A 27,680-nucleotide genomic window follows, 5' to 3' on the forward strand; every position below is an offset into this window, starting at 1 on the left:
GTAGTGACCAGGTCGTATCCACTAGCAACGGCTCACCTCTCTGGCTGCTGAAGATAGGCGAGGTACAAGGGAGTAGGCAGAAGCAAAGTCGGACGTAGCAGAAGGTCGGGGGCAGGCGGCAAGGTTCGTAGTCAGGGGAGATAGCAAAGTTCTGGTACACAGGGTATAAACACACAAAAACGCTTTCACTAGGCTCTAGGGCAACAAGATCCGGCAAGGAAGTGCAAGGGAGGAGACTAGATATAGCCAGGAAACAGATGGGAACCAATTAAGCTAATTGGGCCAGGCACCAATCATTGGTGCACTGGCCCTTTAAGTCTCAGGGAGCTGGCGCGCGCGCGCCCTAGAGAGCGGAGCCGCGCGCGCCAGCACATGACCGCAGGAGACGGGAACGGGTAAGTGACCTGGGATGCGATTCGCGAGCGGGCGCGTCCCGCTGTGCGAATCGCATCCCCAACGGCCATGACAGGGCAGCGCTCCCGGTCAGCGCTGACCGGGGAGCTGCAGGGAGAAAGGCGCCGTGAGCGCTCCGGGGAGGAGCGGGGACCCGGAGCGCTAGGCGTAACAGTACCCCCCCCCTTAGGTCTCCCCTTCTCTTTATCGGGTAACTGCCTCCCCTGGGATGAGGACACCGGGAAAGGAAGGAGGGATTCCTCAACGGCAGGCAGAACCGCAGGAGTAGGAATGGGGAGAGAGGGCAGAGGGCGAGACCTGGCACGGGGCAGTGTGACACCAGGACGGGGGCCATGGGGTGGCACAGAGGCTTGCCTGACGGGACTGGGAGGGGGGGAGGGGCATTTCCTGTGGCAGGCAGAGTCCTTAATGACCTTAGGGGGACCGGAAACAGGAGGAACCACAGGGTCACGGCAGGGAGTACTGGGAACCGGTTTTAGACAGTTCTTGGAACAAGAGGACCCCCAACTCCTGATCTCCCCAGTGGACCAATCCAGGGTAGGGGAATGAAGTTGAAGCCAGGGAAGTCCAAGGAGAATTTCCGAGGTGCAATTGGGGAGGACCAAAAGTTCAATCCTCTCATGATGAGATCCGATGCTCATAAGAAGGGGCTCCGTGCGGAAACGTATGGTGCAATCCAACTTGGCTCCGTTGACCGCGGAAACGTGGAGTGGCTTGACAAGACGGGTCACCGGAATGCGAAATTTATTCACTAGGGACTCTCGAATAAAATTTCCAGAAGCTCCAGAGTCCAGGCAGGCCACGGCTGAGAGAGAAGAGCTGGCTGAAGCAGAAATCCGCACGGGTACCGTGAGACGTGGAGGAGCAGACTTGGAACCAAGAGACGCCACACCCACGTGAGCTGGGTGCGTGCGTGCGTTTCCCAGGCGTGGAGGACGGATAGGGCAATCCACCAAGAAATGCTCGGTACTGGCACAGTACAGACAAAGATTCTCTTCCTTACGGCGATTCCTCTCTTCCTGGGTCAGGCGAGACTTATCCACTTGCATGGCCTCCTCGGCGGGAGGCCCAGGCGTAGATTGCAACGGATACTGTGGGAGAGGTGCCCAGAGATCTAAGTCTTTTTCCTGGCGGAGCTCTTGGTGTCGCTCAGAAAAACGCATGTCAATGCGGGTAGCTAGATGGATGAGTTCTTGCAGATTGGCAGGAATCTCTCGTGCGGCCAGCACATCCTTGATGCGACTGGATAGGCCTTTTTTGAAGGTCGCGCAGAGTGCCTCATTATTCCAGGATAATTCTGAAGCAAGGGTACGGAACTGTACGGCATACTCGCCAACGGAAGAATTACCCTGGACCAGGTTCAACAGGGCAGTCTCAGCAGAAGAGGCTCGGGCAGGTTCCTCAAAGACACTTCGGATTTCCGAGAAGAAGGAGTGTACGGAGGCAGTGACGGGGTCATTGCGGTCCCAGAGCGGTGTGGCCCAAGACAGAGCTTTTCCAGACAGAAGGCTGACTACGAAAGCCACCTTAGACCTTTCAGTGGGAAACAGGTCCGACATCATCTCCAGGTGCAATGAACATTGCGAAAGAAAGCCACGGCAAAACTTAGAGTCCCCATTAAATTTGTCCGGCAAGGACAGGTGGAGGCTAGGAGTGGCCACTCGCAGCGAAGGAGGTGCAGGAGCTGGCGAAGGAGATGATTGCTGAAGAAGTTGCGAATGTTGGCGCACAATGGTGGACACTTCCGACAGCTGGTGGGTTAGATGGGCGATCTGTCGGGCGATATCAGAGACAACTGGCAGGGGAACCTCAGCGGGATCCATGGCCGGATCTACTGTCACGATGCCGGCTGGCAGGAGGTGGATCCTCTGTGCCAGAGAGGGATAGCGAGGACCGTGCTAGTGGACCGGTTCTAAGACACTACAGGTTTTCACCAGAGCCCGCCGCAAAGCGGGATGGTCTTGCTGCGGCGGTAGTGACCAGGTCGTATCCACTAGCAACGGCTCACCTCTCTGGCTGCTGAAGATAGGCGAGGTACAAGGGAGTAGGCAGAAGCAAAGTCGGACGTAGCAGAAGGTCGGGGGCAGGCGGCAAGGTTCGTAGTCAGGGGAGATAGCAAAGTTCTGGTACACAGGGTATAAACACACAAAAACGCTTTCACTAGGCTCTAGGGCAACAAGATCCGGCAAGGAAGTGCAAGGGAGGAGACTAGATATAGCCAGGAAACAGATGGGAACCAATTAAGCTAATTGGGCCAGGCACCAATCATTGGTGCACTGGCCCTTTAAGTCTCAGGGAGCTGGCGCGCGCGCGCCCTAGAGAGCGGAGCCGCGCGCGCCAGCACATGACCGCAGGAGACGGGAACGGGTAAGTGACCTGGGATGCGATTCGCGAGCGGGCGCGTCCCGCTGTGCGAATCGCATCCCCAACGGCCATGACAGGGCAGCGCTCCCGGTCAGCGCTGACCGGGGAGCTGCAGGGAGAAAGGCGCCGTGAGCGCTCCGGGGAGGAGCGGGGACCCGGAGCGCTAGGCGTAACAATAAGTTAGACATTTTGCTCCAAACTTTTTTATTGATGATGTTGGAAAGTGAGGACTTGTAAAGAACGTTCTTCAATATAATCTATGAGTGGGTAAGAGTTTTACTTTTAGGATGTTGCAAAGTAAAAAAAAAAAAAATCAAGTCGGTGAGCACTTTAGAGAAGTTGGCTATTTTTTCTCATCATTGGACTAAGAAATTTTCATTTTTTCTGTGTCTCTGGTGTCAGATGATTTTGTAGTCTTGGGTTATATGATTCATTGCACTTACTTCTATTCTTATTTGTGGGAAAGCACTGCAAGCACTAAATCAAAGCAATAAAAGTTCTAGAAATACAATTTAGGTGAAAAAGCTTACTCATGGAGTGGAGAGTCACTTGCAGTTACCTATTTATAATCAAGAATTGACAAATTGGCAATTTTTGAATTTTTTTTATTGTATAATATTTAATTTAAATATTTACAAAAATATGAGACATTGAAATGTCAAAACCAGAATAAAAGCAAATTTTTTCAGACACGGACCTCACAAATTAGATAAAGTCAGTACACTATGACTGTAAAAATCCCTACTGTTCTGTTAGTTATTGCCATTATCTCTGAGAGACTGAGAGGGGCAGAGTTCTTCAACAGAAAGACATTGGTTGAGATACTAAAATGCTAAAATGTCAGCACTGTTCAGCACTTTGCTTGTATCAGTGGATGGGAGACTAACAACATACTGGAATGCTAAAAACAAAGAAAGTGCTCCATATCATAGACAAAATGGTAAGAATCTCTTTAAGACAGCGCTTACTGAGGTTGGTTGCCCGAACCAAGTACAACTTTGGATAACAGCATGCGGGTGCAATGCAGAGGCCTCCTGCAGCCGTTCCTAGCCTCACATAGACAACAGACAATAGAAAAACCAATGGTGGTAGACAGGATAAAATCAGGCGCTGGGATTCTCTTCGGTAAGAACAACTTAAATTTCCCATAATGCCATTTCATGGAATAACCGCTTCTTTAGCACTTAATTATGATGTTTTCTGATTATCTATTATAGGCATCCAGGTCCTGCATGGGTCAGACAGGCTAGATGTCATCTACAATATTGACTGCATGTAATGGGTATTGATTTCATACAATGGGCTCTGTGCATATTTATTATTTATTAATATATTAACATCCCATACTTTTTTGTGTGTACGTGTGAACACTTTCCCATGCTGTCATGTGTTTTTGCATTCATATTTGTTCCGGCCGAACTTCAGGTCTAAAGACTCAAACTGACACTCAGCACCATAAATCACTATCATACTGTCACTTCAGGCCTGAAGACCCCTAGTCAACACTAGCTGGCATAATAAAGATGCTAAAATGCCCCAGTGTTACTTGAAGGAACAATAAGCAGAAAGAGGAAAGACCGGCACAGCTTAGCCTCAACAAGGCAATCCCACAATGTGTACAGGCGGACAGAGAGGTTAAGGCAAATAATAGACCCAGTTTACAAATCCCGTCTCGGGTGCTCAATCCTTGAAGATATACAGTTCATCAATAAGCTTTAACAGTAGAAGCAGGAGGCACTCACCACTGGGATTTCGTGAAAAATAGTTTGTAGCTTTATTTCAGACGTGCAGAAGCATATAGGACCAGTGTGGACGCAGCACACCATGCAGAGGTTACAGCTATTTCACGCCAACTAGGGGCGCTTCTTCAGACCACCTGAAGATTACCTGAAGGTACAAATGGTAGTTTTGACCCATATTGTGCTAATGTTTTTAAATTGATTCTACTACTAAGAGACTTTATTTTGGTGCTAGAATTTGTCTGTTTTGCAATATTTAAATATTATTATTATTATTATTATTAATAATAATAATGATAATAATAATAAAGAAAATCTTCTGTGATTTAGATGAAGACAAGAGGGGTGATTTACGTAGTTACATAGTTACATAATTGGAACAAACACAGAAGAGATGTCCAGCTCGGCAGCTTGAGAATGTGATGATATCTTTATTGAATGCGTGGGAGCCAGACAACGGAAGTGACATGTTTCGGCCAATCACATCGGCCTTACTCAAACTTACATAGAACGCCACACAAATCCTATAGTAAGGGGGGGGGGGGGGGGGAGGATAATAATCCACTCATAAAAACCTGCGGTGTTCCTAGGAACATGCCCCATCCATGCATTTACAGATGGACATGTTTACACAACGTTAAATGTATTCATATGTGTTTATCCTGTTGTCCTGCATACATGCAAAACTACATAGGATAACACAGTATGGGGGAGATTTATCAAAACCTGTCCAGGGGAAAAGTTTCTGCGTTGCCCATAGCAACCAATCAGGTCGCTTCTTTCATTTTTGACAAGGCCTCTGCAAAATCAAAGAAGCGATCTGGTTGGTTGCTATGGGCAGCTCAGCAACTTTTCCTCTGGACAGGTTTTGATAAATCTCCCCCTATATGTATTAATACACTACATCAATCAATATTATAACTAAAAGCTGCCAGTAACCTCTCAAAAAAAACAAAAAAAAAAACAGGATACAAATACATTAGAACATATCCATATTCAAACGAAATATTACTAAATAAAGAATTAATTAAAATTTGCCTGACCCTGTAAAAACAAAGATATCTGTTGTAAAAAGGGAGATATCAAATAAGAGATAAGAATGTACAATAGTCGAACTTCCATTTAGAGTCTAGGTGAGTTCCCCGCTAATTAGTAGTGTTGAGCGCAAATATACGTAATGCTAATTTTTACCGTGAATATCGGCACTTCGCAATTTAGCAAATATTTAGAATATAGCGCTATACATTCGTAATGACGAATATTGTTTTTTTGTTGTTTTTTTTCTTCACGGTACACACCACAACAATGATGTGTACCGTGTAAGAAAAAAAAAAAAAGTGATCATCCCTCCCCGCTTCCAGCTTGTGGTCCAAAGTAGGCTCCAATATTATTTACTGGGGGAGTCGGTGTGGAGCACGAATTTTTTGCATTTGCGAATATGCAAATATTCACGAATATGGGCACTTCCAGAGGACACTGATCCCTCCCTTCTTTTAGTTTTAGATAGAGTAGGTTAGTTTAGCAGATAGGTTCTAGTGCAGGGTATAGTGTTTGTTAGTTGAAAGATATAATTACACATGCGCACTGTACGAATTTCATTACGATTTTCGCATTGGAAAAAAAAAGGGAACGAAGATAGTGAATATGCGAATTTTGTGAACATAGGATAAATATTCATCCTATGTTCACAAAATTTGCATATTCACTATCTTAATGTAAACCGCTATATATCTTAATGTAAACAGCTCAATAATGCAACATCACATTTTGTCTTTTATTTAATCCTTTCGAAAAACGAGTGCTAAGCTCGATGATCCAGTATACTTCTCATGACTAGTAAACGATGTAAAAGGTGTAGCACTACACAGCACTATATTAATGACTGTATTTAGTGGAAAAGACTACTGGTTGTTTAGTGTCGTGCATGTGTGCTTTATTCACTGGAGTAATAAGTGAATCTCTAGACCTACTTCTAGCTATGCTACGTGCACGCGAAGATCTCCAACCTGGATAACCCCTATTGTGGAGGCGTACCTCAATGTTGTCAGCCTCCTGTTCAAATCCTACCACAGTGTAACCATTTCACCTCACAAGTATCATTTCTCTGATGGGCAAATTCCTGGTGACATGTGGAGGATGGCAGGATCCCCCATGCAATATGGAGTTCACCGCCATCTCCTTTCTAAACGTGGTCATGACAATCCGATTGGACTCCCTATCCCCCAACAAGTTTAAGTCAAGAAAATAAATATGCCCATTATGAAGTAAGGCAGAGAAAACAAGACCCATAGGGTTGTCATTTATGTAATCCATGAATCCCTATTATACCATTTCAGGCCCCCAGATGAACAGGAGATCATATATAGCAGCCATACCATTGAATCAAAGTACTGTAGGGATTCTGAGGTGATGCTTTCAGGATAAATTTGTGTGCAACATTACAATACTAAAACATTTTGCAGTATTAGAAAATGGTAGTGATAATGAGAATAATTGTAACATGTGTCTGATGTTAATTTACATAATTTACATCGTTGAAGCGTGGCTCAATGTTGTCAGACTCCTGTTCAAATCCTACCACAGTGTAATAGTTTGCCTCGCACGTATCATTTCTCCGATGGGCAAATTCCTGGTGACATGCGGAGAATGGCAAGATTTGGCATGCAATATTGAGTTCATCACCATCTTCTTTCTAAACGTGGTCATGACAATCCTATTGGACTCCCTATCCCCCAATAAATTGAAGTCAAGAGAAAAGAAATATGCCCATCATGATAGGAGACAGAGAAAACAAGACCCATAGGGTTGTCACTGATGTTATTCATGAATCCCTGTATGGCTGCCATACCAGACCACCAGATAAACAGGAGATTATCAATATAGTAGCCATACCATTGAATTAAAGTGCTGTAGGGATTCCAGGGTGAAAAAAGGTACTCTTTCTCCCACCAACATATACATATATATATATATATATATATATATATATATATAATTGCAATTAAACATAAAAAAATTATGAATAACTTCTAATATCAAAATGGTTTCTTTGTGGGTTATAATTCCCTACGATTTTTTTTCCACGGTATTTACTAAGGTTTCCCTACATTTTACACTTTTCCCTACAGTTAGATTTATTTACACATGCTCTGATCTGTAGGGTTTACCTCAGCTGAAATCCACCACATTTTCTGTGGAAACCTTAGTAAATATGTTGTGTTTTTGTGAAAATGTTGGGAATACGCCCCTTTTTTGTGACCACGCCCCCAATGACCATGCCCCCTTTTCAGGGTTTCTTAGTAAAATGGAGAGTTAGTCTTTTTTTTTTTTTTTTCAATTCTGGGTTCTGGAGATCCGAGACCGCAACTAGCTAAGAAGACATAAAGCCGTAGGCAGAAACAGAACTCCTATTTATATTATTAAGCTGTATAATGGAATTATCCACAGTATACATTTTATTCATATGCAAAATAGATATATTATGTAAATTAACATCAGACACATGTTACAATTATTCTCATTATCACTACCATTTTCTAATACTGCAAAATGTTTTAGTATTGTAATGTTGCACACAAATTTATCCTGAAAGCATCACCGCAGAATCCCTACAGTACTTTGATTCAATGGTATGGCTGCTATATATGATCTCCTGTTCATCTGGGGGCCTGAAATGGCCTAATAGGGATTTATGGATTACATAAATGACAACCCTATGGGTCTTGTTTTCTCTGCCTTACTTCATAATGGGCATATTTATTTTCTTGACTTAAACTTGTTGGGGGATAGGGAGTCCAATCAGATTGTCATGACCACGTTTAGAAAGGAGATGGTGGTGAACTCCATATTTCATGGGGGATCCTGCCATCCTCCACATGTCACCAGAAATTTGCCCATCAGAGAAATGATACTTGTGAGGTGAAATGGTTACACTGTGGTAGGATTTGAACAGGAGGCTGACAACATTGAGGTACGCCTCCACAATAGGGGTTATCCAGGTTGGAGCACTTTGGGTGTACATAGCATAGCTAGAAGTAGGTTTAGAGATTCACTTATTATTCCAGTGAATTAGTGACATGTGCTCAACACTAAACAATCAGTAGTCTTTTCCACTTAACCTCTTCAGGACATAGGGCGTATGGATACGCCCTGAATCCCGAGTCCTTAAGGACCGAGGGCGTATCCATACGCCCGTGGGAATTCCGGCCCCCACCGCTAGCCGGTTGGGGACCGGAGCCGGATGCCTGCTGAAATCGTTCAGCAGGCATCCCGGCATATCGCCCAGGGGGGTCATTATGCCCCCCCATGTCGGCGATCGCCGCAGAACGCTGGACAATTCAGTCCAGCGATCTGCGGCGATTCCGGGTCAATCGGGTCTCCGGTGACCCGGTGACCCGGAATTACTGGCTGTTCGGGGCCGTCTCTGACGGCCCCGAACAGCCAGAGCCTGCAGGGGTGAGGTGGCACTGGTGCCACCTCACGATCGCCCTGATTCGTCGGCCGGATTACCGGCCGACCAATCAGGGCGCCTGCTGCGGGTGTCACTCCCGCACCCGCTCCGCCCCTCTTCCGGAGGACGTGAGCGGGTGCGGGACGTGCACCCCGGGTGCTGGGGACCCCGATCCCCGGCGCCCCTGTTGGGATCGGGGCCCCAGGAGCAGCTGCGGCGGCGGAGACGACGAGGGACTGACCTGCAGCGTCTGGATCGTTGGAGGTGAGTGACAGCCTCCTTCTGTTGCTTAGCAACAGCTCCCAGCATGCAAAAAGGGCATGCTGGGAGCTGTAGTTATGCAACAGCAGGAGGCAGACCACCACAACTCCCAGCATTCCCTTATGGGCATGCTGGGACTTATGGTTTTGCAACAGCTGGAGGCACATTCTTTCTATGGAAAAGTGTACCTTCAGCTGTTGTATAACTACAACTCCCAGCTTGCACAAACAGCTAAAGTGCATGCTGGGAGTTGTAGTGGTGCATCTGCTGGTTGCATAACTACAACTCCCAGCATGCCCGTTGGCTGTCGGTGACTGCTGAGAGTTGTAGTTTTGCAACAGCTGAAGGCACACTGGTTGTGAAACTCAGAGTTTTTTTTTACCTAACTCAGTGTTTCACAACCGGTGTGCCTCCAGCTGTTGCAAACTACAACTCTCAGCAGTCACCGTACACCATGCACCGTACATGCTGGGAGTTGTAGTTTTGCAACAGCTGGAGGCACACTGGTTGTGAAACACTGAGTTAGGTCACAAACTCAGTGATACATAACCAATGTGCCTACAGTTGTTGCAAAACTGCAACTCTCAGCAGTCACCGACAGCCAACGGGCATGCTGGGAGTTGTAGTTATGCAACAGCTGGATGTCCCCCCCAATGTGAATGTACAGGGTACACTCACATGGGCGGAGGCTTACAGTAAGTATCGGGCTGCAAATTTGAGCTGCCGCAAACTTTCTTCTGCAGCTCAAATTGCCAGCGAGAAACTACTGTGAACCCCCGCCCGTGTGACTGTACCCTAAAAACACTACACTACACTAACACAAAAATAAAAAGTAAAAAACACTACATAAACACATACCCCTATACAACCCCCCTCCCCAATAAAAATGAAAAACGTCTGGTACACCACTGTTTCCAGAACGGAGCCTCCAGCTGTTGCAAAACAACTCCCAGTATTGTCGGACAGCCGTTGACTGTCCAGGCATGCTGGGAGTTTTGCAACAGCTGGAGGCACCCTGTTTGGGAATCACTGGCGTAGAATACCCCTATGTCCACCCCTATGCAATCCCTAATTTAGGCCTCAAATGCGCATGGCGCTCTCACTTTGGAGCCCTGTCGTATTTCAAGGCAACAGTTTAGGGTCACATATGGGGTATCGCCGTACTCGGGAGAAATTGTGTTACAAATTTTGGGGGGTATTTTCTGCTTTTACCCTTTTTAAAAATGTAAAATTTTGGGGAAAACAAGCATTTTAGGTAAAAAAAAAAAAATTTTTTTACATATGCAAAAGTCGTGAAACACCTGTGGGGTATAAAGGTTCACTTAACCCCTTGTTACGTTCCCCGAGGGGTCTAGTTTCCAAAATGGTATGCCATGTGTTTTTTTTTTGCTATCCTGGCACCATAGGGGCTTCCTAAATGCGGCATGCCCCCAGAGCAAAATTTGCGTTCAAAAAGCCAAATGTGACTCCTTCTCTTCTGAGACCTGTAGTGCGCCAGCAGAGCACTTTTCACCCCCATATGGGGTGTTTTCTGAATCGGGAGAAATTGGGCTTCAAATTTTTAGGGGTATTTTCTGCTATTACCCTTTTTAAAAATAAAATTTTTTGGGGAAAACAAGCATTTTAGGTAAAAATTTTTATTTATTTTTTACATTTGCAAAAGTCGTGAAACACCTGTGGGGTATTAAGGTTCACTTTATCCCATGTTACATTCCCCGAGGGGTCTAGTTTCCAAAATGGTATGCCATGTGTTTTTTTTTTGCTGTTCTGGCACCATAAGGGCTTCCTAAAGGTAACATGCCCCCCAAAAACCATTTCAGAAAAACGTACTCTCCAAAATCCCCTTGTCGCTCCTTCCCTTCTGAGCCCTCTACTGCGCCCGCCGAACACTTTACATAGACATATGACGTATGTGCTTACTCGAGAGAAATTGGGCTACAAATACAAGTAAAAATTTTGTCCTTTTACCCCTTGTAAAAATTCAAAAATTGGGTCTACAAGAACATGTGAGTGTAAAAAATGAAGATTGTGAATTTTCTCCTTCACTTTGCTGCTATTCGTGTGAAACACCTAAAGGGTTAAAACGCTGACTGAATGTCATTTTGAATACTTTGGGGGGTGTAGTTTTTATAATGGGGTCATTTATGGGGTATTTCTAATATGAAGACCCTTCAAATCCACTTCAAACCTGAACTGGTCCCTGAAAAATACTGAGTTTGAAAATTTTGTGAAAAATCGGAAAATTGCAGCGGACCGTTGAAGCCCTCTAGTGTCTTCCAAAAGTAAAAACTCATCAATTTTATGATGCAAATATAAAGTAGACATATTGTATATGTGAACCAAAAAAAAATGTATTCGTAATATCCATTTTCCTTACAAGCAGAAAGCTTCAAAGTTAGAAAAATGCTAAATTTTCAAATTTTTCATCAAATTTACGGATTTTTCACCAAAAAAGGATGCAAGTATCGACAAAAATTTACCACTATGTTAAAGTAGAATATGTCACGAAAAAACAATCTCGGAATCAGAATGATAACTAAAAGCATTCCAGAGTTATTAATGTTTAAAGTGACAGTGGTCAGATGTGCAAAAAACGCTCCGGTCCTTAAGGCCAAAATGGGCTCCGTCCTGAAGGGGTTAATGCAGTAATTATTATAGTGCTGTGTTGTGGATAATCCATAAGTACATGTCAGTGATAGCTTCTGACCCTGCCTTTTTTAAGGCATTACAAGATGGGTATAGGTGTGTCGCCAAGAGGGCCCCAACAATTGGCCAAAAATTGTCATCAAGTCTGTTTTTGAACCAAACTCAACCTGGATCTACTTGGCTTTATCCAGTTGGTTTGTACAAATGTTGCCATACGAAATGTTCTTGCTGCAAGATCATGCTACGAGTTACACATTTTACCTCCTTAACTAGTCATGCGATTTTACAGGTAAAACAATTCATTATTTGTAATACAATTTTTTTTCAGTAACAAGTGTCTAGTACAGTACGTAGGGTGCACAACAAATCCCCAAAAAATACGGGTAAGGAAATACCTCTCTGACATCCCCATTTTCATTCGAGGGGCATCACCATGGTGTCCAGACATTGTGCTGGGCATCGTGGAGGCAGCTTCTCCACTATTTCAGTACAGTACTCATTTTCCAAAAGGATAAAATAAAAGGCAAGATGTGATGTTGCATTATTGAACCGTTTACATTAAGACATATAGCTGCTTGCTTACATTATGCGATTATACTATTGTACACTATCTAAAAGAATCAAGTTGATGCTAATATATTAAAATATAGCTTTTATTAAACACAGTTATAAAAACAATTATATTTTTGCATATAATGTTGTTCACAGAGTTACATAAAAACTGCCAAAGCCATCACCACTTGCCAAAATCTACCAAATTATCTATATCACAATTACAAATCACACTCATTATATAGCATAATATTATAAGTATAAATCATGCACTGGGAGAACAGTATAGCACTATATCTACCCAAATAGGGGTTACCACTACACTCTGCCCACAGATAGTACAAAAGCTCTCCTTATAACAATTTATACATGCATGGCTGCTTACCCATGTGCGCTGCTGGTACTGTGCCTTGACCCCGAGCATGCTTTCGCTCTTTCCTCAGAGGGCTCAAAAATGTGATCTTATACATTCTTATTACTCATTTGTTTTCTCCCTTTTTAAAACATCACATAGACTTACAGGGTCAGGCAAATTTTAATTCATTCTTTATTTTGTAATATTTTGTTGTGTGAATATGGATATGTCCTAATGTATTTGTGTAACGCCCCAACGAGTGTGGACCCGCTGTGCCACTTACCGGTTTGGTCTGGTCTTAGCTGCAGGGAGATGCCAGGTTGCTACAACAAGAGTGGTCCCTGTAAATTGGCCACTGGCCAAGAAGAGCAGAAGATCCTTAGTGCAAGGATCTGAGAATCCAGGCTGGTGGGGCTGGTTGAGGCTTGGTGGAGAAGCACAGCAGTAGAGTCTATAGAGACTAGACAGGCTAGATGTTGTAGTTGAGGTGGAGTTTAGAACAGCAAAGCTGAGCAGCACAGGTGCAGATGGTGTTTTAGCTCAATAGCAGGCATTGGCGTAGTAAAGCAGTCCAATGTCTGTACCAGGAGAGTCAGGAAAGTACAAGGAGTCAGGCAAGAGACAGCGTCACAAAACAGACAAACCCTTAAATAGGCTGGCCTTGTGTGGCCCCTGCTAGATGCACCAGAAACTGTTGCTGGATGAGACAGTGCGAAGGGAACATCCCGGAACCTGCAGCAAGGAGGGGGAGCCAAGGTTGGTAGCAGGATGTGGTACACGCTGGTAGCTGCCATCTGCCAGTGTTACAATTTGTATCCTTCTGTATTTTATGAGAGGTTACGGGCAGCTTTTATTTATAATATTGACTGATGTAGTATATTAATACATACTGTATAGTGTGTTATTTTATGTAGTTTTGCATGTATACAGGACAACAGGATAAACACATGCAGTATGCATACATTAAACATTGTGTATACATGTCCATCTGTAAATGCAGGGGTAGGGCCTGTTCCTAGGAACACTGCAGATGTTATTGTGACGATCAGGTAAGAAAGGCCTCTGGATATAATTAATGTTTGCTTCAAAAGCTTTCCCGAATATACACTAAATGTAAAGAAAAAATTCTTAAACAAATGAATGTACTGTATGAAGCAAAAGTTATGCACAAAAACATGTCACCAATTACGTTTAAATAGATTACGACATCTACCCAGTATGGTAAAGCAATGATAAAGGGAAGTTCTAAATAACTATTTTGCATTGGGATTATAGCCTTTAAAGATAATCACGTACATACATGATGCAGTACTAGTCAATAACTCACTACCTATATACCTACTTTGTCTGAAAAGGCCTTTATACTTCCCTTATAATCCTGTCTAAAATATGTTTGGGGCTTGTTTAGAATTTGATGGCCTGTCCTTTAAATATGCTATCAAAGTCTTATAAGTAATGGTAGTGGCCTGTATCACTTCTGCAAAACTGCATCTACTCTATATTTGTGGTGGCCCAGTACAGGAGTTGTTGCCCCGTACCCTTTCTGCTCTGTCAGGCAGCCCCCCTTCTGTGTCCCCTGGGCCTCCTTGTAATAGTTTCCCCCTGTACATATGTTTTGCTGTACATTGTGATATACAATGTGTTGTTACTTTAAAAAAATGTACCATGTGATTGTTACCCAGGAGGTATCACTGACCAGGTGATCCCCGGGGGTGGCCTATGGGCTTCTTGCTAGTCTCCTCCATATAAACCCTGGGTGGAGCTCTCTTAGTTCCTGAGTCTCTGCTGAGGTCAAGTCAAGTCCTAGTGTGTGTGTCCAGAGCCATTGGAGGCCTCATGTGCAGTCTGCAGCCACAGTCAATTATGAGTAACATAGTAACATAGTTCATAAGGTGGAAAAAAGACCAGAGTCCACCAAGTTCAACCTATAACCCTAATGAGTCCCTACTGAGTTGATCCACAGGAAGGCAAAAACCCCTCATACTAGAGGTCAAAATTCCTTCCCGACTCCAAATATGGCAATCAGAATAGATCCCTGGATCAACCTTCTGTCGCTATAGATCTGGAATCCATAACCTGTAATGTTATTCTCCAAAAATGCATCCAGACCCCTTTTAAATTATTTTACAGAGTTCACCATGACCACCTCCTCAGGCAGAGAATTCCACAGTCTTACAGTAAAGAAACCCCGTCTGTGCTGGTGTAGAAACCTTCTTTCCTCTAACCCTAGAGGATGCCCCCTTTTTATAGATACAGTCCTGGGTATAAATAGATCATGGGAGAGATCTCTGTACGGTCCCCTGATATATTTATACATAGTTATTAGGTTTCCCCCAAGCCTTCTTTTTTCTAAACTAAATAACCTTAATTCTGATAATCTTTCTGGGTACTATAGTCCTCCCATTCCCCATATTACTCTGGTTTCCTGTCTTTGAACCCTCTCCAGCTCCACTATATCTTTCTTATACACTGGTGACCAGTACTGTACACAGTATTCCATGTGTGGTCTGACTAGTGATTTGTAAAGTGGTATAATTATTTCCTTGTCGTGGGCATCTATGCCCCTATTGATGCACCCCATGATTTTATTAGCCTTGGCAGCAGCTGCCTGACACTGGTCATTACAGCTAAATTTACTGTTAACTAAGACTCCCAAGTCCTTTTCCACGTCAGTTGTCCCAAGTGTGCTCCCATTTAATACATAATCCCAGCCCGAATTTTTCTTCCCCATGTGCATTACCTTACATTTATCAGTGTTGAACCTGATTTGCCACTTTCCAGCCCAAACCTCCAACCTATCCAGATCCATTTGTAACAGTGCACTGTCCTCTATTGTGTTTACTGCTTTAACCCCTTAAGGACTCAGCCCATTTTGGCCTTAAGGACTCAGACAATTTAATTTTTACGTTTTCATTTTTTCCTCCTCGCCTTCTAAAAATCATAACTCTTTTATATTTTCATCCACAGACTAGTATGAGGGCTTGTTTTTTGCGCGACCAGTTGTTCTTTGTAATGACATCACTCATTATATCATAAAATGTATGGCGCAACCAAAAAACACTATTTTTGTGGGGAAATTAAAATGAAAAACGCAATTTTGCTAATTTTGGAAGGTTTCGTTTTCACGCCGTACAATTTCTGGTAAAAATGGTGTGTTCTTTATTCTGAGGGTCAATACGATTAAAATGATACCCATTATTATATACTTTTATATTATTGTTGCGCTTAAAAAAAATCACAAACTTTTTAACCAAATTAGTACGTTTATAATCCCTTTATTTTGATGACCTATAACTTTTTTATTTTTCCGTATAAGCGGCGGTATGGGGGCTCATTTTTTGCGCCATGATCTGTACTTTTTTTTGATACCACATTTGCATATAAAAAACTTTTAATACATTTTTTATAATTTTTTTTTTTATAAAATGTATTAAAAAAGTAGGAATTTTGGACTTTTTAAATTTTTTTTCGTTCATGCCGTTCACCGTACGGGATCATTAACATTTTATTTTAATAGTTCGGACATTTACGCACGCGGCGATACCAAATATGTCTATAAAAATGTTTTTTACGCTTTTTGGGGGTAAAATAGGAAAAAACGGACGTTTTACTTTTTTATTGGGGGAGGGGATTTTTCACTTTTTTTTTACTTCTACTTTTACATTTTTTTAAATTTTTTTTTACACTTGAATAGTCCCCATAGGGGACTATTCATAGCAATACCATGATTGCTAATACTGATCTGTTCTATGTATAGGACATAGAACAGATCAGTATTATCGGTCATCTCCTGCTCTGGTCTGCTCGATCACAGACCAGAGCAGGAGACGCCGGGAGCCGCACGGAGGAAGGAGAGGGGACCTCCGTGCGGCGTTATGAATGATCGGATCCCCGCAGCAGCGCTGCGGGCGATCCGATCGTTCATTTTAATCGCAAACTGCCGCAGATGCCGGGATCTGTATTGATCCCGGCACCTGAGGGGTTAATGGCGGACGCCCGCGAGATCGCGGGCGTCGGCCATTGCCGGCGGGTCCCTGGCTGCGATCAGCAGCCGGGATCAGCCGCGCATGACACGGGCATCGCTCCGATGCCCGCGGTTATGCTCAGGACGTAAATGTACGTCCTGGTGCGTTAAGTACCACCTCACCAGGACGTACATTTACGTCCTGCGTCCTTAAGGGGTTAAAGAGTTTAGTATCATCTGCAAATATTACTACTTTACTATTCAACCCCTCTACAAGGTAATTAATAAATATATTAAATAGGGCAGGACCCAAGACTGATCCCTGTGGTACCCCACTAGTTACAGTCACTCAATCAGAATAAGTACTATTAATAACCATCCTCTGTTTCCTATCACTGAGCCAGTTACTTACCCACTTGTACACATGTTCCCCCCGTCCAAGCATTCTCATTTTATGTACCAACCTTTTATGTGGAACCGTAACAAATGCTTTAGAAAAATCCTGTGATTCCCCCTGGTCCAGTCTGGAGCTCACCTCCTCATAAAAGCTGATCAGGTTAGTTTGACAGGACCGATTTCTCATAAAGCCATGCTGATATGGAGTCATACATTTATTTTTATCAAGATTTTCCAAAATAGTATCTCTTAGAAAACTCTCAAACAATTTACATACAGCAGAGGTTAAACTAACATGCCAATAATTTCCGGGGTCACCTTTTGACCCCTTTTTAAATATTGGCACCACTTTTACCACGCGCCAGTCCTGGGGAACAGTCTCTGTTACTATAGAGTCCCTGAATATTAAAAATAGGCGTCTGTCTTTTACATTACTTAATTCCTTTAGAACACGGGGGTGAATGCCATCTGGACCTGGCGATTTTTACATATTTTACATTTTTCTCTATAGTTCTTCACTGTCATCCGGTTTTAGTAGTTTAAATGCTTTATTTTTGTAATTTATTGCCCCCTTAACATTTTTATACATCCATGTTGGTTTTCTTTTATTTCTGACCTTTTATTCCCCATAAGGTATCTACATCTTACAGTAAGAATTTAAGAGGTCTTTAACCCCTTAAGGACTGGGCCCTTTTTCACCTTAAGGACTCAGCCATTTTTTGCAATTCTGACCACTGTCACTTTAGACATTAACCCCTTCACGACGAGCGACGTACATGTACGGCGCCGCGAAGTGTCACTTGGCGCTCGGCGACGTACATGTACGTCGCGGGGTTCCGGGAGCGCCGCATCACCGGTAGCGGTGATCGGGCCGGGATGACTGCTGTTATCTAACAGCAGGCATCCCGGCACATCGCCGAGGGGGGTCCTGAGACCCCCTCATGACCGCGATGCGTGCAAATCGCAGGTCAATTCAGACCTGCGATCTGCGCGATTCCGGGTCATACGGGTCACTGGTGACCCGGTGACCCGGAAAATAAGAGGGATCGTAGGTGTCCGAGACACCCTAGATCCCCCTAAAGGGATAGGAGTTTGGTGGCAGGGTTGCCACCCCTCCTATCCCTGCTATTGGTCGGCCGAGCGACCGACCGATAGCAGACCGGGGGAGGGGGGGTTAAAGTTCGGTTCCCCCACTTTGCCCACCTATCGGTGTCCGGGCAAAACGGGGGAACCGTCCAGGGAGGGTCGGCGCCGAAGGTGCGGGGATCCCCCACGTGCGGCGGCGGCGGCGGCGGCGGCTTCCGGGTCCTGCTAGGTGAGTTGTTGCCTAGCAACATCCGGAGGGCCACAGTTTACAGTGGTCTCTAAACCGTGGCCCTCCAGATGTTGCAAAACTACAACTCCCAGCATGCCCAGACAGCTGTTTGCTGTGTGGGCATGCTGGGACTTGTAGTTTTGCAATATTTAGAGGGGTTCAGGTTGTAGATCACTAAGTGGTCTAAAACTGTAGCCCTCCAGATGTTGCAAAACTACAACTCTCAGCATGCCCAGACAGCAGTTTGCTGGCTGGGCATGCTGAGAGTTGTAGTTTTGCAACATCTGGAGGGCCACTGTTTTGAGACCACTGGACAGTGATTTACAACTTGAACCCCTCTAAATCTTACAAAACTACAACTCACAGCATTCAGGAACAGCATAAGGCTGTCTTGGCATGCTGGGAGTTGTACTTGCTTGCCTCCAGCCATTGCATAACTACATCTCCCAGCATGCCCTTCCGCAATCAGTACATGCTGGGAGTTGCGGTTTTGCAACAGCTGGAGGCACACTGGTTGGAAAATACTGAGTTAGGTCATAGAACCTAACTCAAGGTTTTCCAGCCAGTGTGCCTCCAGCTGTTGCAAAACTACAACTCCCAGCATGCATGGCCTGTCAGTGCATGCTGGGAGTTGTAGTTTTGACCCCCCTCCCGTGTGAATGTACAGGCTACATTCACACTGGCGGCAGATTACAGTGAGTTCCCCGCTGCAAATTTGAGATGCGGCAAATTTTCCGGCGCAGCTCAAACTCCTAGCGGGAGACTCAGTGTAATCTGCCACCAGTGTGAATGTAACCTAAAAACACTACACTACACTAACATAAAATAAAGAGTAAAACACTATATATACACACGTACACTATAAAATGAAAAACGTATTGTATGGCAGTGTTTCTAAGATGGAGCCTCCAGCTGTTGCAAAACAAAAACGCCCAGCATTTCTGGACAGCAATTGACTGTCCAAGCATGCTGGGAGTTTAGCAACAGCTGGAGGCACCCTGTTTGGGAATCACTGGCGTAGAATACCCCTATGTCCACCCCTATGCAAGTCCCTAATTCAGGCCTCAAATGCGCATGGCGCTCTCACTTTGGAGCCCTGTCGTATTTCAAGGCAACAGAATAGGGTCACATATGGGGTATCGCCGTACTCGGGAGAAATTGCCTAACAAATTTTGGGGGGCTTTTTCTCCTTTTACCCCTTATGAAAAGGAACAGTTGGGGTCTACACCAGCATGTTAGTGTAAAAAAATAAACATTTTTACACTAACATGCTGGTGTTGCCCTATACTTTTCATTTTCACAAGAGGTAAAAGGGAAAAACGCCCCCCAAAATTTGTAACACAATTTCTCCCGAGTACGGAGATACCCCATATGTGGGCGCAAAGTGCTCTGGGGGCGCACAACAAGGCCCAGAAGGGAGAGTGCGCCATGTACATTTGAGGTGATTAGCACAGAGGTGGCTGATTGTTACAGTGGTTCTGACAAACGCAAAAAAAAAACACACCCACATGTGCCCCCATTTTGAAAACTACACCCCTCACGGAATGTAATAAGGGGTGCAGTGAGAATTTACACCCCACAGGTGTCTGACGGATCTTTGGAACAGTGGTCCGTGAAAATGAAAAATTTTGCACAGCCCACTGTTCCAAAGATCTGTCAGACACCAGTGGGGGGTAAATGCTCACTGTACCCCTCATTACATTCTGTGAGGGGTCTAGTTTCCAAAATGGTAAGCCATGTGAGGGTTATTTTGCTGTTCTGGCACCATAGGGGCTTCCTAAATGCGACATGGCCCCCGAGCAAAATTTGCTCTCAAAAAGCCAAATATGACGCCTTCCCTTCTGAGCATTGTAGTGCACTTCAGGTCCACTTATGGGGTACCTCCATACTCAGAAGAGATGGAGTTACAAATTTTGGGGGGTCTTTTCTGCAACCCTTGCAAAAATGTGAAATTTGGGGGGAAACCCACATTTTAGTGATTTTTTTTTTTTTTTTTTACATATGCAAAAGTCGTGAAACACCTGTGGGGTATTAAGGCTCACTTTATCCCTTGTTACGTTCCTCAAGGGGTCTAGTTTCCAAAATGGTATGCCATGTGTTTTTTTTTTTGCTGTTCTGGCACCATAGGGGCTTCCTAAAGGTGACATGCCCCCCAAAAACCATTTCAGAAAAACGTACTCTCTAAAATCCCCTTGTCGCTCCTTCGCTTCTGAGCCCTCTACTGCGCCCGCCGAACACTTTACATAGACATATGAGGTATGTGCTTACTCGAGAGAAATTGGGCTACAAATATAAGTATACATTTTCTCCTTTTACCCCTTGTAAAAATTCTAAAATTGGGTCTACAAGAACATGCGAGTGTAAAAAATGAAGATTTTGAATTTTCTCCTTCACTTTGCTGCTTTTCCTATGAAACACCTAAAGGGTTAAAACATGAATGTCATTTTGAATACTTTGGGGGGTGCAGTTTTTATAATGGGGTCATTTATGGGGTATTTCTAATATGAAGACCCTTCAAATCCACTTCAAACCTGAACTGGTCCCTGAAAAATTGCGAGTTTGAAAATTTTGTGAAAAATTGGAAAATTGCTGCTGAACTTTGAAGCCCCCTGGTGTCTTCCAAAAGTAAAAACTCGTCAATTTTATGATGCAAACATAAAGTAGACATATTGTATATGTGAATCCCAAAAATTTTTTTGGGGAATATCCATTTTCCTTACAAGCAGAGAGCTTCAAAGTTAGAAAAATGCAAAATTTTTAATTTTTTCATCAAATTTTGGGATTTTTCACCAAGAAAGGATGCAAGTTACCACAAAAATTTACCACCATGTTAAAGTAGAATATGTCACGAAAAAACAATCTCAGAAACAGAATGATAACTAAAAGCATTCCAGAGTTATTAATGTTTAAAGTGACAGTGGTCAGATTTGCAAAAAAGGGCTTCGTCTTAGAGGTGAAAATGGGCTCCGTCCTTAAGGGGTTAATAACTCTGGAATGCTTTTTGTTATCATTCTGATTCCAAGATAGTTTTTTCGTGACATATTCTACTTTAACATAGTGGTAAAATTTTGTGATAACTTGCATCCTTTCTTGGTGAAAAATCCCAAAATTTGATGAAAAATTTGAAAATTTTGCATTTTTCTAACTTTGAAGCTCTGTGCTTGTAAGGAAAATAGATATTCCAAATATTTTTTTTTATTCACATATACAATATGTCTACTTTATGTTTGCATCATAAAATTGATGTGTTTTTACTTTTGGAAGACATCAGAGGGCTTCAAAGTTCAGCATCAATTTTCCAATTTTTCACAAAATTTTGAAACTCGCTTTTTTTCAGGGACCAGTTCAGGTTTGAACTAAATTTGAAGGGTCTTCATATTAGAAATACCCCATAAAATACCCCATTATAAAAACTGCACCCCCCAAAGTATTCAAAATGACATTCAGTCAGCGTTTTAACCCTTTAGGTGTTTCACAGGAATAGCAGCAAAGTGAAGGAGAAAATTCACAATCTTCATTTTTTACACTCGCATGTTTTTGTAGACCCAATTTTTGAATTTTTGCAAGGGTTAAAAAGAGAAAATTTTTACTTGTATTTGAAACCCAATTTCTCTCGAGTAAGCACATACGTCATATGTCTATGTTAATTGTTCGGCGGGTGCAGTAGAGGGCTCAGAAGGGAAGGAGCGACAAATGGTTTTTGGGGGGCAAATCACATTTAGGAAGCCCCTATGGTGCCAGAACAGCAAAAAAAAACACATGGCATACTATTTTGGAAACTAGACCCCTCGGGGAACATAACAAGGGGTAAAGTAAACCTTAATATCCCACAGGTGATTCACGACTTTTACCTAAAATGCTTGGTTTCCCAAAAATTTTACATTTTTAAAAAGGGTAATAGCAGAAAATACCCCCCAAAATTTGAAGCCCAATTTCTCCCGATTCAGAAAATACCCCATATGGGGGTGAAAAGTGCTCTGCTGGCGCACTACAGGTCTCAGAAGAGAAGGAGTCACATTTGGCTTTTTGAAAGCAAATTCTGCTCTGGGGCCTGCCGCATTTAGGAAGCCCCTATGGTGCCAGGACAGCAAAAAAAAAACACATGGCATACCATTTTGGAAACTAGACACCTCAGGGAACGTAACAAGGGGTTAAGTGAACCTTAATACCCCACAGGTGTTTCACGACTTTTGCATATGTAAAAAAAATAATTTTTTTTACCTAAAATGCCTCTTTTCCCCAAAATTTTACATTTTTAAAAAGGCTAAAAGCAGAAAATACCCCCCAAAATTTGTAACACAATTTCTGCCAAGTATGGCGATACCCCATATGTGGCCCTAATCTGTTGCCTTGAAATACGACAGGGCTCCAAAGTGAGAGCACCATGCGCATTTGAGGCCTAAATTAAGGACTTGCATAGGGGTGGACATAGGGGTATTCTACACCAGTGATTCCCAAACAGGGTGCCTCCAGCTGTTGGAAAACTCCCAGCATGCCTAGACAGTCAGTGGCTATCTGGCAATACTGGGAGTAGTTGTTTTGCAACAGCTGGAGGCTCCGTTTTGGAAACAGTGGAGTACCAGACATTTTTCATTTTTATTGGGAAGGGGAGGGGGGCTGTGTAGGGGTATGTGTATATGTAGTGTTTTTTACTTTTTATTTTATTTTGTGTAAGTGTAGTGTAGTGTTTTTAGGGTACAGTCACATGGGCGGGGGGTTCACAGTAGTTTCTCACTGGCAGTTTGAGCTGCGGCAGAAAATTTGCCGCAGCTCAAACTTGCAGCCGGATACTTACTGTAATCCTCCGCCCATGTGAGTGTACCCTGTACATTCACATTGGGGGGGGGGGGGGGGAGAGAAACATCCAGCTGTTGCAAAACTACAACTCCCAGCATGTACGGTCTATCAGTGCATGCTGGGAGTTGTAGTTTTGCAACAGCTGGAGGAACACTGGTTGTGAAACACCGAGTTTGGTAACAAACTCAGTGTTTTGCAACCAGTGTGCCTTCAGCTGTTGCAAAAGCTACAACCCCCAGCATGTACGGACAGCGGAAGGGCATGCTGGGTCTTGTAGTTATGCAACAGCTGGAGGCATACTACTTTGGCTGGGGATGCTGGGGACTGTAGTTATGCAACAGCTGGAGACATACTGGTTTGCTACATAACTCAGAGTGCCTTCAGCTGTTGCAAAACTACAACTCCCAGCAGTCACCGACAGCCACGGGCATGCTGGGAGTTGTAGTTATGCAACCAGCAGATGCACTACAACTCCAGCATTTTGTATATCTGGATTTTTACAAAGCATTTGATACGGTGCCACATAAAAGGTTGGTACATAAAATGAGAAGTATTGGGCTAGGCAAGAATGTGTGTAAATGGGTAAGTAACTGGCTCAGTGATAGGAGGGTGGTTATTAATGGTACTTATTCTGATTGGGTAACTGTTAATAGTGGGGTACCACAGGGGTCAGTCATGGGTCCTGTTCTATTTAATATATTCATTAATGAGCTTGTGGAGGGGTTGAATAGTAAAGTAGCAATCTTTGCAGATGATACTAAACTCTGTAAAGCGGTTAACACTATAGAGGACAGAACACTGTTACAAATGGATCTGGATAGGTTGGAGGTTTGGGCAGGGAAGTGGCAGATGAGATTCAACACTGATAAATATAAGGTAATGCACATGGGGAAGAAAAATTTGGGCTGGGATTATGTATTAAATGGGAGAACACTTGGGACGACTGACGTGGAAAAGGACTTGGGAGTCTTAGTTAACAGTAAATTTAGCCGTAGTGACCAGTGTCTGGCAGCTGCTGCCAAGGCAAATAAAATAATTGGGTGCATCAATAGTAGGCATAGAGGCTCACGACAAGGAAATAATTATACCGCTGTACAAATCACTAGTCAGACCACACATGCAATACTGTGTACAGTACTGGGCACCAGTGTACAAGAAAGATATAGTGGAGCTGGAGAGGGTTCAAAGATGGGCAATCAGGGTAATATGGGGAATGTGAGGACTACAGTACCCAGAAAGTTTATCAGAATTAGGGTTATTTAGTTTAGAAAAAAGAAGGCTTAGGGGAGACCTAATAACTATGTATAAATATATCGGGGGACAGTACAGAGATTTCTTCCATGATCTATTCATACCCAGGACTGTATATATAACAAGGGGGCATCCTCTACGTCTAGAGGAAAGAAGGTTTCTACACCAGCACAGATGTGGGTTCTTTACTGTAAGAGCAGCGAGTCTGAGGAATTCTCTGCCAGAGGAGGGGGTCATAGTGAACTCTGTAAAAGAATTTAAAAGGGGCAGGGCCGGATTAACGTAGGGGCGGATGGAGCGGCAGCTCCAGGCCCCTGCGTTAAAATAGGCCCGGCGGCCTGCACAAACGGCAGCACAGACCGAGGGCTGCAACATGCTGGGACCGGTGCTGGCACGGTCCCTGCATGTGCATAACCGGACGCTTCACCTGCGGGCCCCATCGTTCCCCTTGCAACTGGGCCAGCAGGTGAAGGGTCCGGGACGCCAGCAGATCCGGGACACCTGTCCCGAATCTCCGAGCACCCGCAGCTTTTAACACTGAGTGCGCCTTTAAGACGCACACAGTGTTGAGCATGCGCTCGGTGCGGCAGCTGACGTAACAGGAAGGAGCCGGCGGCTCCGTCCTGTCACTCCATCCCGGGCTTCCTGTGCGGCATGTGAGGGGGCATTATTATATGTGGGGGCCATGTGAGGGGAGCATTATTGTATGAGGGGGCATTAATATGTGAGGGGGGCGTTAATATGTGAGGGGGGCGTTAATATGTGAGGGGGGTGTTAATATGTGAGGGGGGCGTTAATATGTGAGGGGGCATTAATATACAAGGGGGCCATGTGAGGGGGCATTAATATGTGAGGGGGCCATGTGAGGGGGCATTAATATGTGAGGGGGCCATGTGAGGGGGGCATTAATATGTGAGGGGGCATTATTATATGTGGGGGCCATGTGAGAGGGACATTATTATATGTGGGGGCCATGTGAGGGGGGCATTATTATATGTGGGGGACATGTGAGGGGGGCATTATTATATGTGGGGGACATGTGAGGGGGCATTATTATATGTGGGGGACATGTGAGAGGGGCATTATTATATGTGGGGGACATGTGAGGGGGGCATTATTATATGTGGGGGACATGTGAGGGGGGCATTATTATATGTGGGGGACATGTGAGGGGGGGCATTATTATATGTGGGGGACATGTGAGGGGGGGCATTATTATATGAGGGGGACATGTGAGGGGGGGCATTATTATATGAGAGGGACATGTGAGGGGGGGCATAATTATGTGTGGGGGACATGTGAGGGGGGGCATTATTATATGTGGGGGACATGTGAGGGGGGGGGCATTATTATATGTGGAAGACATGTGAGGGGGGCATTATTATGTGTGGGGGACATGTGAGAGGGGCATTATTATATGTGGAGGACATGTGAGGGGGGGCATTATTATATGAGGGGGACATGTGAGGGGGAGTTATTATATGTGGAGGACATGTGAGGGGGGCATTTTTATATGAGGGGGACATGTGAGGGGGGCATTATTATGTGTGGGGGACATGTGAGGGGGGGCATTATTATGTGTGGGGGACATGTGAGGGGGGGCATTATTATATGTGGGGGACATGTGTGGGGGGGCATTATTATATGAGGGGGACATCTGAGGGGGGGCATTATTATATGTGGGGGACATGTGAGGGGGGCATTATTATATGAGAGGGACATGTGAGGGGGGGCATAATTATGTGTGGGGGACATGTGAGGGGGCATTATTATATGTGGGGGACATGTGAGGGGGGGGGAATTATTATATGTGGAGGACATGTGAGGGGGGCATTATTATGTGTGGAGGACATGTGAGGGGGGCATTATTATGTGTGGGGGACATGTGAGGGGGGTATTATTATGTGTGGGGGACACGTGAGGGGGGGCATTATTATATGTGGAGGACATGTGAGGGGGGGCATTATTATATGGGGGGGACATGTGAGGGGGCATTATTATGTGTGGGGGACATGTCAGGGGGCATTATTATGTGTGGGGGACATGTGAGGGGGGGCATTATTATATGAGGGGGACATGTGAGGGGGGGCATTATTATGTGTGGGGGACATGTGAGGGGGCATTATTATGTGTGGGGGACATGTGAGGGGGCCATTATTATGTGTGGGGGACATGTGAGGGGGGGCATTATTATATGTGGGGGACATGTGAGGGGGGGCATTATTATATGAGGGGGACATGTGGGGGGGGGCATTATTATGTGTGTGGGGCCTGTGAGGGGGGCATTATTATGTGTGGGAGCCATGTGAGGGAGGCATTATTATGTGTGGGGGCCATTATATATGGGGCAATGTGAGGGGGCATTACTATATATGGGGGCATTACTATATATGGGGCAATGTGAGGGGGCATTACTATATATGGGTGCATTACTATATATGGGGGCATTACTATATATGGGGGCAATGTTAGGGGGCATAATAATCTATGGGGGTAATGTAAGGAGGCATTATTATATATGGGGCAATGTGAGGGGGCATTACTATATATGGGGGCATTACTATATATGGGGCAATGTGAGGGGGAATTATATAGGGGCAATGAGAGGGGGCATTATAATGTATGAGGACAATGTTGGGGCCTAATACTATATAGGGCACAGAAGGGACTACTATATGGGGCAGTGTAATACATATAGGAGGTTTGTATAGAGGTGAGGACTTTACTGTAGCGAGAATCCTAAAATGTTTGTCTGGCAGATTCGGTGAAGACGAATTGTGATTGGGAGAAATCTTCATGATGACCCAGGACAGTTTGATAAGAAAGAGAAAAGTGAACGACTCCGAACAGAGTAGACGCCCCGTGAGTATATAACTATAATAACCTATATGGTCTGCAGCCCCTGTGTACAGCTCAAATCTATCCCTGTGTAGGGTTATTGATCTTTTGTATACTGTATTGGTTTTTATTCAATAACAATATAGCAGTGTTAGTGGTAATGGTAGTGGTCATGGTGTGGTAGATTTATATGTCCCTTGTATTGTGGTGTTATACTGGTCTGCGTATAGTGGCTTTTATTTCCATACAGTATGGTGGTATTGTTTAGTCAGTGGTCATGGTAGTGGTCATGGTGTAATAGATTTATATGTCCCTTGTATTGTGGTGTTATTAGTGAT

The 27,680-nt window shown here is 44.3% G+C and overlaps 1 long non-coding RNA gene across 2 annotated transcripts in view; it reads left to right on the top strand.

The window, feature by feature from the left end:
* LOC130276181 (uncharacterized) overlaps window positions 1-27,366 on the top strand; it is a 52,659-nt gene extending 25,293 nt beyond the window's left edge. Inside the window, exon 3 of one of the 2 annotated variants that reach the window (XR_008845040.1) lies at window positions 27,264-27,366. This is a non-coding gene — a long non-coding RNA (uncharacterized LOC130276181). Of the gene's footprint in view, window positions 1-3,995; window positions 4,115-27,263 lie in introns of those variants that run through there. The other variant, XR_008845037.1, reaches the window with a different exon arrangement.
* The last annotated feature ends 314 nt before the right edge of the window (window positions 27,367-27,680 follow it).

This window comes from Hyla sarda, chromosome 1 (genome assembly GCF_029499605.1).
Source record: "Hyla sarda isolate aHylSar1 chromosome 1, aHylSar1.hap1, whole genome shotgun sequence".
NCBI classification, from domain to species: Eukaryota; Metazoa; Chordata; class Amphibia; order Anura; family Hylidae; genus Hyla; species Hyla sarda.